The sequence below is a fragment of the Balaenoptera ricei genome, chromosome 2 (assembly GCF_028023285.1).
Source record: "Balaenoptera ricei isolate mBalRic1 chromosome 2, mBalRic1.hap2, whole genome shotgun sequence".
Lineage (NCBI taxonomy): Eukaryota > Metazoa > Chordata > Mammalia > Artiodactyla > Balaenopteridae > Balaenoptera > Balaenoptera ricei.
The window spans coordinates 182,158,364-182,175,074 of NC_082640.1; the positions used below are offsets into that span (position 1 = coordinate 182,158,364).

Here is a 16,711-nt window from a genome sequence, read left to right on the forward strand (position 1 = left end):
TTTTCCCTGAAAGACTCCTAAGGTGGTACAATCTGTGAGTTTATGCATGCTTGTCAATATTTCTAAAACCTTTACATCTGAATTTTAAGACAATATAACTTGGCTTAAATCTTTTTTTCTGATTGAAATAAAGAGGTATTTGTTTGGGGTTTGTTAGGACTGGCTTAAAATTCTTGAAGACCACCTTTTATTCCTACCTTTACCACTTGGTAGACATTAGTCTTCTGGCGTTCACTATAGTTGTGGAAAATTCTAAGATAACCCTTTTTTTCTCCTTTATATCTTAAAATTTTCACTTTGTCCTAGAAGCCAATAGAATTCTATCCTTACTCTTTTTTTTTTTTTTCATTTTTGGCTGTGCCATGCGGCTTGCAGGATCTTAGTTCCCTCACCAGGGATTGAACCTGGGTCCACAGCAGTGAAAGTGCTGAGTCCTAACCACTGGACCACCAGGGAATTCCCTATCGTTACTCTTGAAATTCAGATTTTTCACGAGGGTGTACATTGGTGTTGCTCACTTATTCTATTTCATGTTCTCCTGTGATATCATGTACATTCTGATCAGCCCTTTATTTATCTAACTAAAGTTTTCTTCGGTTATATCATTTTATATTTTTCTGTGTCATTTGTTCTGGTCTCTTCCTAAAGAGAGACAAATCTGCATTTGTCATATTTCTCTTATCTACCTGTCTATTATAAAGATACATCATCTTTTTAATAATTTTCATATCCTTGTACTTTGAAAGTGGGAAGGTATTTTTGGTTGACACAATAACTAGGGCAGGGCTGGCCATAACTGGCATTTGGGGGATGAGGGTTCAGAATCCTAAATGTCCTTCAACATACAGGAATCTAGCCCTATGATAAATGTCCTATTCAAAATGCCAACAGGGCTGAAAGAGTTAGCCCGGCCATCATGTCTTTGATGATGTTTTCTGTCATGTTAATTCTAATTTATTTTAAGACTTTTTTTTATGTGGACTTTTTTTTTAAAGTCTTTATTGAATTTATTACAATATTGCTTCTGTTTTATGTTTTGGTTTTTTGACCATGAGGCATGTGGGATATTAGCTCCCCAACCAGGGATCGAACCCGCACCCCCTGCACTGGAAGGCAAAGTCCCAACCACTGGACTGCCAGGGACATCCCTGTCATGTTAATTCTAATTTTTAAAGACTCTAATGGGGCTTTTATTTATGTAACATTTGTCTTTTTCACATCAGTTTTTTTCTTGAGTTCTGTCAGCTCACTTTACATCCACTTATGTTGTTTTATAATTTCTTCTTGTGCTCTATCTTAAAAGGATTATACTTTCAATAATATTTTCAATATTATAGAGAAGTATTTGTCTAAACTTTTTGACTATTTTCTTGGGCAATTTATGTTATATATTCCCTTGATGTGCCTTTTGATGAACAACTTTTTCCCTCCATGTCTGCAGTTATTTCATTTTTATGGTGTAATAGGTCACAGCCTAGTTCCTCTGTGTAACTGTGTGTTGACTTGGAGCAGAGGAGAAAGATAATGAACTCTGGACACTGTCTGTTGTCTGGAGCCTCTCTGTTGCTCCATGTGGGATGTCTCTATCCTGAGAGATGTCTGAGGGATGTCTCTATCCTGTTTGATTTTCAAAAGGGAACTTCCCTTTTGAAAGGGAAGTTCTCTGCACTTGGTCTGGAATTTCTTGCCTTCTGTCCTCCACCATCTTTCTTTATATCCAGCACTTTCCTCAAACCAGGAACCTTGGTCCAGGCATGGACCAAGCATGTCTGTCCCTCCACCACTCCATCAATGCATGATGTCAAACTGAGTCCACAGGGACTTCACCTGCCTATGGCCTAGATGAAGTTGTCATAAGCAATGGGTTGTTGAATGTGCCTTTTAACTCTGGGTCACTTACTCTTGGGGAAATACGTTTCCTGCTCAGGGTCCAAGGAGATGGGTACCAGCTCTGGGCACCCTCCAATAATCTGCATTTCACAGGTTTTGGAAAATATGCCTTATGTTCTACCATTTGGGTTTGTGACTTTTCCTTGTTTTTAGGAAAGTGAAAAGTTGTTTCATTTCATTTTTTGTTGGCTGGGATACATTTTGAGTGACAGTAATACAGAAAAACATCTTATCCAACTTTGTTTAACCAGAAGCCTGACTTGACTCTTGTATAGAAAAAGGATTTCCGGTTTCAAATGGTATCTGTGCATCTCAGATCCGTTTTCCTAGCTGCATAATCTCAATCCTCAGTTTCTCAGGATAAACCTCAGGATATTATTATTATCCTCACAACAATTCCATGAGGGAGATATCACTGTCTTCATGTTATGGGTGTGAAAACTGAGACAGCGGTTAAATGGCTTTCCCGAGCTTTCACAGTAAACCAGTGGCAAAACTAGCTTTTCAAAACCCAAACCTATGCTCTAACATGTTCTCAAAACTGGAAAGATAATCTGTAGAGCGCTCTTCACCCAACGCTTTCAGATTCACTAGAACTTTGAATCAAAATGTACCCATTTTAGAGATGAACAAAAAAAGCTGAGTCCTGTAAGGTCACATGGCTAGTAAGTCACAGAGTCAGGACTGGAGCATGAACCTATAGCAATCCAGTGCATCTGGAAAGATACAAATGGACCCGTTGATTTATGTCCCAATGCACCTGAATATGGGGACAGAGAGAGAGGAGGCAGGGAGGTGACAGGAAGGCAAGTGGATCCTACCCACCTGTGTAAGCACAGACGAGTCATTTCACCTCCCTGAGCCCCCACAGAAAGTGGCCATCAGAGCCACATCATCAATGTTAAGTGAACAAAAAACCCTGCAAAACAGAATCTGCTCTCTTCTCTCAGCTCTGTTTTTAAAAATGTCTATCCATCAGTGCGTGCGTCTGTAAGGTCATCTCTCTTTCTCAGATCTAACTGCTTATCTGTCTAAACATCAGGAGAGCGTAAACAAAACATATTTATGTGTCTTTTTCTGGGTGGCAAGGATACAGGTGATTTTCATTTTCTTGGTGCATTTCTCCATTTTCAAACTTTCCTGTAAAGAAAAAAACGTGTTATTTATATTACCAAGGGAAAACACAAGTCTTACAAAAATATTGATCTTGTAGTGTTGTTGCAGGATGCCTGAGACAGTGAGGGAGGATGATGGAGCCAGGGTTCTGCAACCCCACAGATGTGAGTTCATTTCCCTGTCCCTGGCCTCTGATCGCCGGCACGCTTCCTGCTGTCTCTGGATCTCCTCTTGCTCGTAAGTTGAATGGAGACAATATTGATTCTTGGGTCGGCAGGAGGGTTTACTGGGGTTACCTATTTAAATGTCTCCCACGGGATCGGGTACACGGGAGTCACTCCCCCAATGTCAGTTCCTTTGCCTTCGTCGAAAATTCCAGCTGTATCGTCTGCAAGCCTTTGAGACATACAGGCCAAAACTGCAGCCAAGGAGAACTCCTGAACAACACTGTTTATTTATACAGCGAGAAGATTGAAATCATTACGCTTTGACTGGCAGCAGCTATTTATAGGCCTTGTTCCCAGCGAGCTGTTGGGATCAGGGCTCTCCCCAACGAATTTACCAACTCCCGGGCTTGGCCATAAGCTCCATGGATGTCTGTGTGGGCCTCTGCTTCCCAACCACATGAAAGCGGAATCCCTTCCCTGTTCTATTAAGTGAAAATCATTGCCTACAGTAAACAAAGAAGGAGAGGGAAGGGGCCAGAGAAAACCCTCCCAAAATGATGGGGTGGAGCTTGGTGGCAGGAGCCAACGCCAGCATCCCTCCGTGCAGCCCAACGTGCTGAGTCTAAGAAGGACTAATTATGGATTTCATCACAAGTCCTGGATCTGCCAGAGGCTCATCTCTCTGTGAGTCCTTGGACATCGCTCCAAATGCTGATGGAGCACAGATTCTGGACAAAGCATCGGGGTGTGTATTGTGGGTGTGAACGGACAAGATCTGGATAAAGCCTGGGAAAGGACATGCCAGGTAGGGAAATCAGCAGGGGCAAAGGCGGAGAGGCGGGAACAGTGAGTGGCTCCCCTGGACGGAGCATGGGACAAGAAAGAACCAGCACGAGGAGCTTAAATAAAATCCACCAGGAATGCTGGCACCTAGTAGATGCCCCATAGATGCTCACTGGCCAGATATGTATATACTTTGGGAAAAATTAGGATGGAAGGGGGTCTCCAGAAAGGAGAATGTTGAAGCTTTATTTTTTCCCTCGAAACTTCAGCCTTCCCCAGTGTGCAGAGCTACAGGAAACCAACCTGGGTCTAGTCCTGGGGGGATGTGTGGTCCATACAAGTCCCTTCGGCCTCCAAGCCAACTGAAGACATTTCCTGAGGGCCCACGTACTCTGCAAATACCTTATGCCAAGTTTTCCAACAGGGCATTGAGTAAAACCCAGACTATTTCTCTGATATATTTTTTTTAAACTCTGCTTTAAGTTCAACATGCATTTGAATTCAGGGGAAACATGGACCACATGTTTTTAATCTATCGACACTTAAATCATCAAAATGTTGGAGGCTGTTGGTTTGGAAGCCAACAGGAACACCAGAGCCTTTTTAAGACTTTCTTCTCCTTCTCTAGCAATCAGGAAGCAGCCTTTTTCCAAGAGGAAACCAAATCTCGACTCCAAAGGGGCTGCTGCATTCGGTGCCAAACTTGGCATGTTCCAAGGCCAAGCTGGCTCCAGACCTGTTGCAGTGGCCGAGGAGAAGGGGGCCCCCCTCTCCTCGCCCACCCTGTGCCACCAAAGACTCGGAGGAGAAAGGAAGGAAAAGGGAAAGAAAGAACAGCCATGGGCTTGAAGGCAAAGGCCCGGCAAGTGGTGGAACCACAGGCCAACCTAGAGGAAAATGCAGATCCTGGTTCCAGACACGTGCGCTGTGTGGACCACGGGCCGCTTCATCTCTGCTTCCACTTGGGAGAGTAGAAATCGACCCCCACTGCACGGAGCCGTTCCATAAGAGGAAAAGAAAATGAAATAAGATGAAACAAGAGTAGATGCAAATATACATCAGGAAACACACATGCCAGGAACACACCTGACCGGACAGTATTCCATTCGCTTTTCCCACACTCGGGGCCAGACCCTGCATCTGATCATCCTGGCACCTCCATCCCACCTGCCGGCCTGTCCCATCTCTGCCTCACTGGCTGGAACAACGTCGGCAGGGATACTGCAACTCCGGCCACCAAAGGGTGAATTGATAAAGGTCGGAAGCCCCCCAGAGCCAGGACCACAGAGAGTCTCCTGTGTAGTGAACAGAACTACCTCCTGATCTCAATGACAGCTCCTCGATAAGAAATGGTCCAACAGCAGCAGCCGTAACTGACAACGGTCCATCCCTGCCCACGTAAGATTTATTTTGTGGCCCACTTCCTGTCATTTCCCCAGAGCAGGGGTCTGCTTAGGTGTCATGGTGACACAGCCACCCCCTACCATCCCCGGCCCGAGAGAGGGCATCCCAACTCGTGCTCTCACCCATGGAAGCATGTTTGGGAGAATTGTGCTCATATTGGTGTTAGAGCTGAGGTCTAGATGAGCAGCCCTCCCAGGCCCCCACCCCCGGTCGACATCACTGTCCCCAGCACCTACAAAAGTCTGGGAGAACCCACCCCTATTAAGTAATTTGCAGTCTGAAGAAAGGGAAAGTAGCACAGAACCTGGTGTCAGACAATTTAGGTTTGGTTTCTGGCTCCATCACCTCTGAACTATGTGGCCCTGATCAAGTTACTGAACATCTCTGTGCTCCAAAGCCCTCTACTGTAAAATCGGATAATAATAGTCTCCACTTGATAAGACTGCTGTGAAAATTAAATTAGTATACACAAAGCACCAAGAACAATGTCCAACATATAGTGGCCCTGTGTGTGTTTGCTAGCCTCATTGTTAGTATTATTGGCTCAGAGTGACAAAATCTGTGGGCACAAAAAAAGCACATGGCACAGAGGAAGCTCTCAACAAACATTAGTTGTCTTCCTTCCTCTCTGCTGTGTTACTCCTGCCCACCAATAGCAAACTCTGACGATCTGGGAAACCTGAGATCATGGGATTTGAATGCTGGGGGCGGTGGGGGGGGGGGGGCAGTGGTGAGGTCAGATGCCCTTGTCCAAGTAGTGCCTTTGGGATATTTTGCCTCTTTTTTTTTTTTCTTTGTAATTCACCAACAACAGTTGAGTCTCCAATGCTTTGAAATCTCCTAGGAAGACGTTCCCACTTATGTCAGCAGACCATCTCCCCAGAGTTGCAGATGCAGAGAGCAAATGCCCTCAGCAGTCTGGACCACCCATGACAGCACCCTTGACCAAGCAGCCCCTCCCATCAGCTAATTGAGGCTTGAAGAAGAGGCCAAAGGATGCTGGGCGGGGTAGGGAAGGAAGAAAGGGAAGGAGATGAGGAGATAAAAGGGGAGTTGATCCAGGAGGAACTGCAAATCTTAAACTTTTTGTTCTGCCGTCCCATCCAGAAATGAATCATCACTATTTGATTAAAGGTTGTTTTAAGATCGTCAGAGAAAGGTTACATTAAAAACAACAGGTCTGGCAGCTAGAGGAAAGGATGAGCAAGGCCCTGTCTGGGAGACGAGAATTAAGCATCAGAGTCAACAAAAGGTATCTCGAAGGAGCTGAACATTTCCCAGCATTCAAAACCTTTAAAAAAAGAAAAAAAAAAAGAAAAAGAAAAGTGTTGCAATGTCCATTGTGTCAGGGAGCCATATGTCACTCTGACAGCTGGGAACAGCTCTGACCAGAGAACAAGACGTGAAGACAGTCTTGGTGGATCCCGTCTTTCCTGTTGCCGTGGTGGGGATGGGTGCAAGTGCGGACTGGCCAGCTCATTTGTATGGAGATGAGCCATCACCATCGGCCCCCTCCTCTCACCCCCAGCTTCACAACAGATGGGCAGGTCTCAACCTCTGGCCCAAGAGCTGACGCCAAGGGAAGGGTAACTGGATGCCAGCGGTCAGCCGGAAGTAGAAGATGCAACATCAGCCGAACTTGGGTCCAACCCAACACATTTAAAGAATCCGGGGTCACGGGAGGGAGGAGTGGAGAGGGGGCTGAACCCAAGGCACAGGCACAGACCACCAGCCTTGGGAGCCACGGGCGCCACTGCCGACCAGGAGCTTTCTGTGCTCCCTGCGGAAACGAGGATGGTGATGGAGCCTGTGCTGGTTGTCAGCAGGAATGGTGAGGCTTCCCCAGACCAGGCCCAAAGCAGGCGCTGAAACGAATACCTGTTCAGATTGAATCTGAGCAGTTTCCTCCTCAGCACCCCAAGGCCCTGTTTCCCAAAGAGTCTATGGTCTCTGGTGATTTGGAAGAGAGAGAGGGACAGACAAAGAGATACAGAAGGAGATGGAGAAAGGAGAGAGAGCAAAAAGAAAAGGAAAGAAGGGAAAAGGAAGAGAAGAGAAAACAAAACAAAACAAAAAGACAGGAAAAGACTTTCTGTGGTTGGACAAGTTAGAGAACTGGAGAGTTAGACAAAGTTAACTCCACAATGACAGCAGATCTTTTTCAGGTCCTCAAAGTGCTGGTGTGCCTTGTAAATCCCCAAGGAGGTAGCATCTGTCTCGCCCCTGCCTCCTTGGCCGCCTTCCCCACATACCATCCTTCAAGGCACGCACACGATGGGTGAGACATGCCATAGAGGGAGCTGCAAGGAACCTGCCCTTGGAGGGGCTGCAATCAGGCTGGACCACTTTGAGCTGGGTCGCCCTGCGCATCTGGGCTGCGTCATTGTGAACAAGATGCCTAACTTCTCTCTATGCCTCATTTTACTCATCTGAAACGACGGAATGATAAAACCCAGACCCTCAGGTGCCTAGGAGAGAAGAAAATGGGCTCATGGATGCAAAGAGCTAAGCATGGAGTCGCCACCCAGAGGGTAACTTACACTGATTACACTCTTGGGCCATCATATGCCCTGGCTGCCCATGGAAGGGTACTGGCTGGTGATTAATAGGACCCTCACCTCACCAGGACCCTCACCTCATCCTTTCCAGAAAGTCCAAGGCAGGTCTGGACCAACCAGAACCTGGTCTCTCATCTTGGCTGGAAAAAGTCACTTTGCCTTTTTGAACCTGGGTTTCCTCATCTGTCAGATGGGTCTACGAGTCCCACCTCCAGGAGTGGAGCTGAAAGAGGACAAGAAATGAGACCTGGTTTGTCAGCTTCAGAGAACCAAGTGGCCAGGAGGGAAATGGATGCTTTCTGGGGGGGTCCGGGGGGATTTCCAGGCATCTCACATCACACACACCCTCATGCCGGGCACCCAGAAACCTTCCGAGCAGTCATTCTGAGGTCAGGCCTGGGAGGCAACTCAAGAAAGGAGACAGTCTCTGGTAAGAAGATAAATGAGATGGGAAGCTGTTTGTCTCACAAACAGGAGTGGATTTTCAATCAATCCATCCAGAAGCAAGGCCAGGATTTATGACCAAGTCCTCTCTCCCCACCCAGAAAGTCCTTCATATTTTATAATCTGGCACGTCCTTAAAGGCCTTCAGATGGAACCAGAAACAAGTTCAGTCCTGAGTAGCATGACCACGGCTTAGATGAAGCAAGATCCACCTTCCTGAGACCATTTTCGCTCCTGGGACAGCCACCCTGAGCCCTGCAGGTGACTTGAACAAGGCCTCCAAAGAGCAATGGAAAAAACAGTATAAGTTCAAAGTCAGAAAATGCTGCCTTCAAATCCAAGCCCCACAGCTTCGAATCTAAATGTCGTTTGCTCACCTTTCCAAAGGCGTTTTCAGGTTGCCGTGCAGTCGGTGTGGGAGCTTGGGTCACTTCCCCACCCTCCACCCCCAGCTGGGAAGCCAGGGGCTCAAAAATGGGTGCTGAGCCTCCCAGAGAAGCTCCACGGGCCCGGTCAAAGGGCTTGGCAAACAACTTAGGCGTTTCCAGGAAAAAAACGGAGCCCAGCTTGGGGCCATGGAAAGCACGGTCCCCAATGTTGAGTCAGCCTTGAGTCATGAGCTAAAAACATGCTTTTGCCAGTTGCAGCTCTAGGCAGCCATAATTAATACAGGGCTGATGAAAACTGCATTTTTCACTCAACAGAGGAGGGTATTTCAGGTAATTAGACATAACCTCATGTATCGGTAACTCGCCTCTACACATGCGCTCTGGCCTCCATGTCCAGGCCCTACCTCCAAAAATAACTTACACCAACATTAACCAAGATGTGTCTGATTTCAAAACATTACCCTTCCTCCTTAAGCATATTGAGTGTAAAATGCTAAATACACTAAGGCCCTTAATTGGTTTGTCCTAATCCGCCGACACCTCTCTGAGAGCATCTTTGTACCTGGGCCAGGCAGCCACCTTGTCTTTGAGGATGACTTTTCTCTGAGCTGACCCCAGTGCAAAGCATCCTGTGGACTGGAATGAAGTGGGGGAGATGTATTTTGATCCATCATCCGTTCATTCATTCATTTACTCACATCACAGCTACTGGGGGCCCACCATGTGCCAGGCTCTGGGCCGAATAAGGAGCTAAGAGCCCAAAGTAAAGGAATTTACACTCGATGCGGGTGTTAGAGGCCTAGGTGTGTTGCTTCCTTTACAGACGGGAACCCTAAAGCCCAGACTTGCCCAGGTGCACCCAGCAAGTGGATGGCAGAGTGAGGGAGAGCAGCTAGGTGCCCGCCTCCCAGCAAGCTCGGAGGCCTTAGGATTCCCGGCTGTGCCTGCCCCCTCTCCTGTGAGACAAGGGCCGCCCCTCCAGCCTCCACTGGGCACACAGAGGTCACCAGGTGTGGCTCAGTGGAGGCCAGGAACGCTTCTGCCAGGTGATGACTTGCAGAGTGAGGTCCTTCCCGCCAGGCCCCTGGCTAACCACCCATCCCGCCATCCAGGCCCTGCCCGCCTGCAGGACACTCCCGGGAGAGCTTTCCCTGGTTCCCATGACTAAGGTGGCCCTCCCAGGACAGCGTTATCCTTCATCCCTTGCCGATGTCGCAATGCCCAGCCAGATGAGGCAAGAGGGACATTTGGTGTCTACCAACACCTCCAGAGAAGCCCAGGGAAATTGCCCAAAGCCAGAATCCCTAAGGGGCTGACTCCCAGCTCCCCTGGTCCCCACCCGTCTTTCTTCAGCATTGAAACCCCCTTTCCTGTTTTTTTTTTAACTCTCATAACCTCTACAGAGAGATGGAAATAAAAATAGCAGTTCACACTGGCTAAGCAAGACACGAGGCCCTTAGCACCAGCATCTGGGGGACGGGGGACAGGGGGTGCTGTCAGCCCAGTTTTGCACATTTTGCTCCAAGGATCAGAGACTTTAAGGAATTTCCAAGGTCACACAAGGAGTGCAGGCAGATCTGGGTCTGGAAACAAAAGGTGTCTCTAATCATGACAATAGTGATACCAGCTGACAGCGGGAGCTGACTCTCTGCTCAGCCCTTGCGGGTGTTGTCCTATAATCCTCCCAGGCCACACAGGAGTGAGGAACCCTGTTCACACCCAGGGCCTCCAAAGCTCCGGCACAATCGTCTGCCTGCTGGGCGGTACTACCTGCTGGGTCCCGAGGCCCTGTGTGCCTACGGGTGAGTCGCTTCCCCTCTCTGGGCTTCAAGTTTCCTTCAGTGAAATGGGACACGGATGCCTCCCTCACAGTAAAGGGAACAAGAGGACCCGGTCAGGACAATGTTCTCTTCTCTTTTTGTCTCCTCCTCCAAGCCCACATCTTGCTGAAAACCCACATACTCTCAAAGCCTGGATGAACCCCATCAGTTCTGGAGACCCCAGGAAGAGCAGCCCAGTTGTAGAGAACTGTGGCCCTCATGCTAAGGAAGTGATGTTCTCTTGTTAGCAAAGGGAGCCATGAAGGATTTTGGGCCAGTGTACTAACAAAAGCTGGCTTTAGAAAGATACACTTCGGGGGGCTTCCCTGGTGGCGCAGTGGTTGAGAATCTGCCTGCCAATGCAGGGGACACGGGTTCGAACCCTGGTCTGGGAGGATCCCACATGTTGCGGAGCAACTAGGCCCGTGAGCCACAGTTGCTGGGCCTGCGCGTCTGGAGCCTGTGCTCGGCAACAAGAGAGGCCGCGATAGTGAGAGACCTGCGCACCGCGATGAAGAGTGGCCCCCGCTTGCCGCAACTGGAGAAAGCCCTCGCGCAGAAACGAAGACCCAACACAGCCATAAATAAATAAATAAATGAATAATAAAATTTAGAAGAGAAAAAAAAAGATACACTTCACTTCACAGTGATTTGAGCAAAAGATTTGACCCAGGAGAGACCTGGAGAGACGAGGAGGAGAGGGCAGAATTCCAGGTAAGAGATGAAAACAGTGCAGAAGCCATGGATGGAAAAGTGACTGTGGACATAAATCCAACAGGACAGGGTGTAGGGCCGTTATGGGGGGACAAAATTGCCCCCAGCTGAAAACCAGTGTCATCTGTAAAGGGACACTTTCAAATTCAAGCCCTCAAGTTTCTCACCTAACATTCATAAGATTTTTAAGAAATGACAGTGATAACAGCAAGGGCTTTGCACGCAGGCCCCAGGACAAAGCTGCCCCACGGCTCCCCGGCCACGAGGCCATAGGAAAGTGGCTGCAAATGTTGCCTGCTACAGGGTTCTCGTGTCTGTAGAATGGAAATGGGAGCGGGGGGGATGGAAGACCCCCAGGGACAGGGCTCCCACCTGCACAGCCAGTCAGGAAGCTACACGGCCTTCCCAGGAGGGTCTGGGCCATAGGGCCGCTACTGGTTTCTGGCCGGAGTCCCCGTGACACAGCTGGCAGGGATGTTACCGCTTACAAAAGAGGGTGGATCCAGGTGAAGCCAGAGCTGGGACCTGCCTGAGAGGCTGAGAGCGGCCCTGAGCCCCTCCTGGCTGACGAGGAGCTCTCACTTTCTAGAAATCTCTGCCTCTCCCGAGACAATTGCATCTCGAGCGTTCACAGGACTCAGGGCCCTCGGTATTTCCTGGTTCTCCTTGTCTGGAGGCAGCCGGCGTGGAGTGACCTTCCAGGCTATTCCGTGGAACTCAGCCAGCTCTGTGAGACCTCAGGAGGGCGGCCACCCCAGGCCGCCACAGCCCTTCTTGGGAAATTGCTTGTCCGAGTTCATCTCGTCCGCCACGGGCAGGTATTTATCAGGTGGGTGTTGGCAGGAGGGATCCAGCTGGCTTAAGAGTCAGTCATAGGATTACAACACTGGGAGGTGCTTGAGAAATCATCGTCCACTTTGCTCCAGCCCAGAGAGGGTGAGGGATCAGGAGACACGCAGACAGCTCGTGTCCTGCCTGCTGACGGAGACCAAGAGGAAACAGAGCCCAGAGAGGCAGAGCTGGTCTCCTGAGAGCTCAGCCAGTAAGGGGTTGCACTCAGCTCTCCCCGACTTCAAAGCTGGTTCCAGAAGCCAGCGCCCCCTTCCAGCTGGCTTTACCAAGGGGCTCGGTTTGGAGCCATCCCCCTGAGCTCACATGGAGCCCTCAGTGAAAGCCTTTTTAGCTAAAAGCTCAACCACGTAATCCCACCTGGCATCTGAACCAACTTCCACTGGGCGACGCACATGGGAAACCGGCCATCGGGTAGCGTGGCCAGTGGATCCAGTCAAGACGGGAGAACACATTATAGTCATTAAAAATCATTAGGATGGTTGGACTCTGAGGTCAGATCGGCAAGATAAACACACTTGGAGGAACTAGTTCTGCCTTTTCTTGCAGCTGCTCCCACTCATCCAAGCCCAGCACCCAGACAGCCAGACCCCCCCCAAGAACCTGCCGCAGGACTCGGGACAGTGCTCTGCTCTGCTGCAGTGCTAAGCAACTTCTTGAAAAGCATGTCAGGGACTCGGTTCGTTTTCCGTGGTCTTTTGCAAATGGGCAGGATAGAAAGACACCCCACCCCCAAAGAAATGTCCTTGGATCAGTTTCCTCCGAGAAGTCCTCTAGCCCACCTGTCCCACCCATTGCACGCAGAGGCAGAAAGAGTGATGCAGTTCTGCACGGGACAGATCACTCTGGGTTGTATCTGCTCATCCGCTATCCCCACAAGAGACCAGCAGGCACTAAAGGGCGGGGACCACCTCTTAGTACCAAGGCTGCTGCCATTGGCTCCATGCACCAGGCATTTTACATGCATTATCTTTAATCCTCACCAACAACCCTGCAAGGGAAGTATTATTATCCTGATTATCCAAATGAGGAAACTGAGGGCTACAGAGTTAAAATGACTCCCTGGAGGTCACAGTTAGTAAATTGCAGGGACCTATCCGACCTGAGTTTGCCCTTTCCCACAGCCCCAAGCTCCCTCCCTCCTCTTTTCGGCATCCCTGGGAGCAGCACCAGACCTCACACATAGTAGGTGTTGATTACTTGTTTGCAGAATAAGTGAATGAGTGAGTAATGAATAAAATAAATTTGAAAACTTCAGTTACTTAATTTGCATCTTCCAAGATGAGTACATCAGTGCGGCTGTGAGGAAGAAAACAGACTGTTGATTAAATAGTCTCCTGGATTTTTGAACTCAGTGAAAACAATCTCTAAATAATTTTGTGACTTTTGGCCTCTTCTTAGCACAACAAAAACATTTTAATTAAAGCTTATTCCTAAGCCAACTTTTCTTTCTTAAGAGATGGGGAGCATTTAATGTTCACTGAGCATCTACTATGGATACATACACCACTGTCAGCACACTTACTCTTCCCAGCAACCCTGCAAATGGGTATTGTTACAAGGTTCCAGAGGAGGAGACTGAGGTTCAGAGTGGTTATGTGACTTGCCTGGGGACACACAGCTGGGTGAAGACAGGAAGGTCCAAGACCGGGACGGTGTGAGTCCACACACTGCCTCCAAACACCTTTTAGCCGCAGCCAAGCTTCCTCTCTTAACACGGTGATCTGCAAGCCAGCCTTTTTCCAGAATCATCCTTCATCCAACAGGCCTTCTAAATATGTGCTCCTAGGGAATCAGAGAAGCAGAGACACCCAAAACAAATGAATAAAGAGAAAGAACCCAAAAGTTGAAAAAGAAGCTGCTTGTTTCCAGCACTCATTACCGTTTAGTGTCATTTAAAAAAAAAACAAAACAAGATTGTCTCTTGTGGTTTGAGTATTGACTATGGAGCGGCAGGTTGGGGGATGGGGAGGAGACCTCAACCTTTTCAGTATTAGGGCCACAGTATCCAGACTTGTCTCTCCCAGCAAATGAGTCTCCCCCCAGGAAATGTTTCCAGTGCCGGGAGGGGCTCCAGTCAGTCAGTTCTGGCAGAAGGGGCTGTGCACACGGACGCAACCCTCCCACACGCCCCCATCCAGGGGATCCCTACCCCACCCCTGCCCCCAGCCCGGCGGCCAGCCCGGGGGCCCCTCAGGGGCATCCTTGGCAAGTGGCCATCCCAGCGGCAGCTGGAACCTGGCTACTCTCCACGTGGGCAGTAAGAGTCACGGAGCAGTGGATCCCTCACCCTGGAACCAGGCAGAAAATCCCCTGTGTCTTGTCACCTTCCCACCCTGGCTGCCAGGATCCGGCCCAGTCTTGGAGATGCTGAATAGGCCATTTGTGGTGAGATCAAAGGGCCACCTGCGGGAAGCGCCCCACTGCCTGGAACAGGCCCAGGCTGTGTCCCGCCCCAGCACCCGCCTCCCACCTGCCAGACCCGGGCTCCTCCCAACAGCCCACCTTGGCCAGGCATCTCTCTGCCCCCGCCTCCTCCTGATGGTTCCCTTTCTAACGACACCTAATCACCCTCCCCAAATGCCTCTCGCAGGCCTCCCTGCTTCACGTGTGCTGTTCTGTTTGCTCCCCTTCCTTGCTTTCTGCAGCCAGAGGGCTCAGGCAGGCACCAAGTCAGGCAGAGCTCCTTCCCCGGCTCCTCAGGGGGTTTCAGGGCTCGCAGAGGGCAGAGCGAGTTCCATCATTGCCTCCTGGTTCCCCACCAGGCTGCCCTGGGCGGGGAGCTCCCCGGGGGTCTGCACTGGCCACAGGGTTGCATGGAGACCTGGAGGTCCAGGCACAGCCCTTGTGCTCTTGCACCAAACTCTACCGGACTGAACGGGAAGGCAGAGGACACCTCCACCTCGTTCTCGGAGAGAGAAACTCAGTAAAGAATGGATGAATGCGCACTGCTCAGAGACACGTCTGGAAACAAGCTTAGACGGAATATTTAACAGCGAACCCCATGTGGACCCAGCCCTGCTGCAGCCCTGTCTCAACCACATCGTCTCTCACTGGGACCATTGCCCACTGGACAGCTTCTGCTCTTGTGCCTCCAGGAAGTCCACGCCAAAACCACTGTCATCTTTCGAAAAGGCCAATCTGATCACGTGACACATCCCCACCCGAAACAAGTTCTTGGGCCTCGCCAGTGCTTTGAAGGTACAGACAGAATCTTCACCCCAGCACACAAGCCTTGAAGCCAGGCTCCCAGGTTCCCATCTTTTGGACATGGAAGCATTTGGCTTTTCCTACCTTTTTACCATTTTCTTCTTCCTCAGTTTTCCCCAGAGCCCCCCCGAGATGTCATTGAGCCTCTGGCACAGTGAGAAGGTCATTTTTACCAGAGTCCCCAGGTCTTACCAGCAACACTTTGATAATTGCCTGGCTCTCTCACTCGAATGTAAGCTCCGTGGGGCAGGACTTTGTCTTGTCCACAATGCTGGGCACACACACAGCTGTTGAACGCGCACGTGTGTGTGAACAGCCCTCTACCTTGTCGACCGTCTCTGTAGAGGAGACCCTGGGAGATGCGAGATGGCTTTAAGGCTTTTGATCAGCTCCTGATCTGTCTGCTTCTTTCCCCTGTGATCTCCTGGGGGCAGAGAGCCCGACATGCCATTCCTGTGCACTTCCCAGAACCCCCAACTGGCGGGGCCAGTCTGAGGCCTGGGGACCTGCCATTCTGCCCCATTTGATTTCCCATTGGTCCTGCCCTAGCCCTCCTGTCCCACCTTTTCTGAAAGCGAAAATCTCGACTGAGTTGAAAGTGAATTGTGGCCAGTTGGGTCGTGAAGGGATGGAGACCTACTCTCCTACTTGGAAGAATGTGTGTTTGCCTCTTGGCAGAGAGGATATTCCGATTGGTCATTTTTGGCTCCACCCCGTCTCTGAATGGAACTCCAGCCTTAGGCCCCACCCTGCAAGACAGAGAAGAATGGTTTTAGGGGTGAGACGTCACCTTTCAAATCCCATCTCAAAGGCCACCTGCTCCTGGAAGTCCTTCTGGGTCCCCTGGGGAAAACCGCTGAGGACTCTGGGTTCCCCCAGTGCATCACTTGCTCCTGCCCCGTCATGTGTGACCCTGTGCTTTTACAGTCTGATGGCCCTGTACCCATGAGTGTTCCTTCAGGAGGGGACTCTGATCTCTTCCTTTTTATGTCCATCTGTTCCTTTAACCAACCGGGCCTTTATTCTCTGCCCCATCCTGGGCTGGGCACCGGACACACAGAGTTGAGTTAAATGTGTGCCCTCCAGCGGCTGACGATCTAGTGGAGGTCGGACAATCACCCCTCACCACGCAGCATGATCGGAGCTCTAAGGGTGCCAGCACCGGGCTGTGATAGCAGAGAAAGCCCCTGACCAGCCCAGAAGGACACGCAGGTCGGGAAATAGTTCTTAGAGGAAGTACCATCTGAGTGGGGTTTTCAAGGATGCATAAGAGTCTGTGGAGCCGTAAAGAAGGGAAAGTGCAGAACAAGGTCAGGAAAAGTTGCCAAGTGTTCAGTCTGGCTGACTACAACCATCCCCGGACAGCC

The 16,711-nt window shown here is 49.8% G+C and overlaps 1 non-coding gene across 1 annotated transcript; it reads right to left on the reverse strand.

Annotated features, from left to right (window-relative positions):
* Positions 1-383: 383 nt before the first annotated feature.
* On the reverse strand, positions 384-456 carry TRNAE-UUC (transfer RNA glutamic acid (anticodon UUC)). Its single transcript has one exon. It is a non-coding gene; the product is annotated as a tRNA-Glu (tRNA).
* Positions 457-16,711: the final 16,255 nt, after the last annotated feature.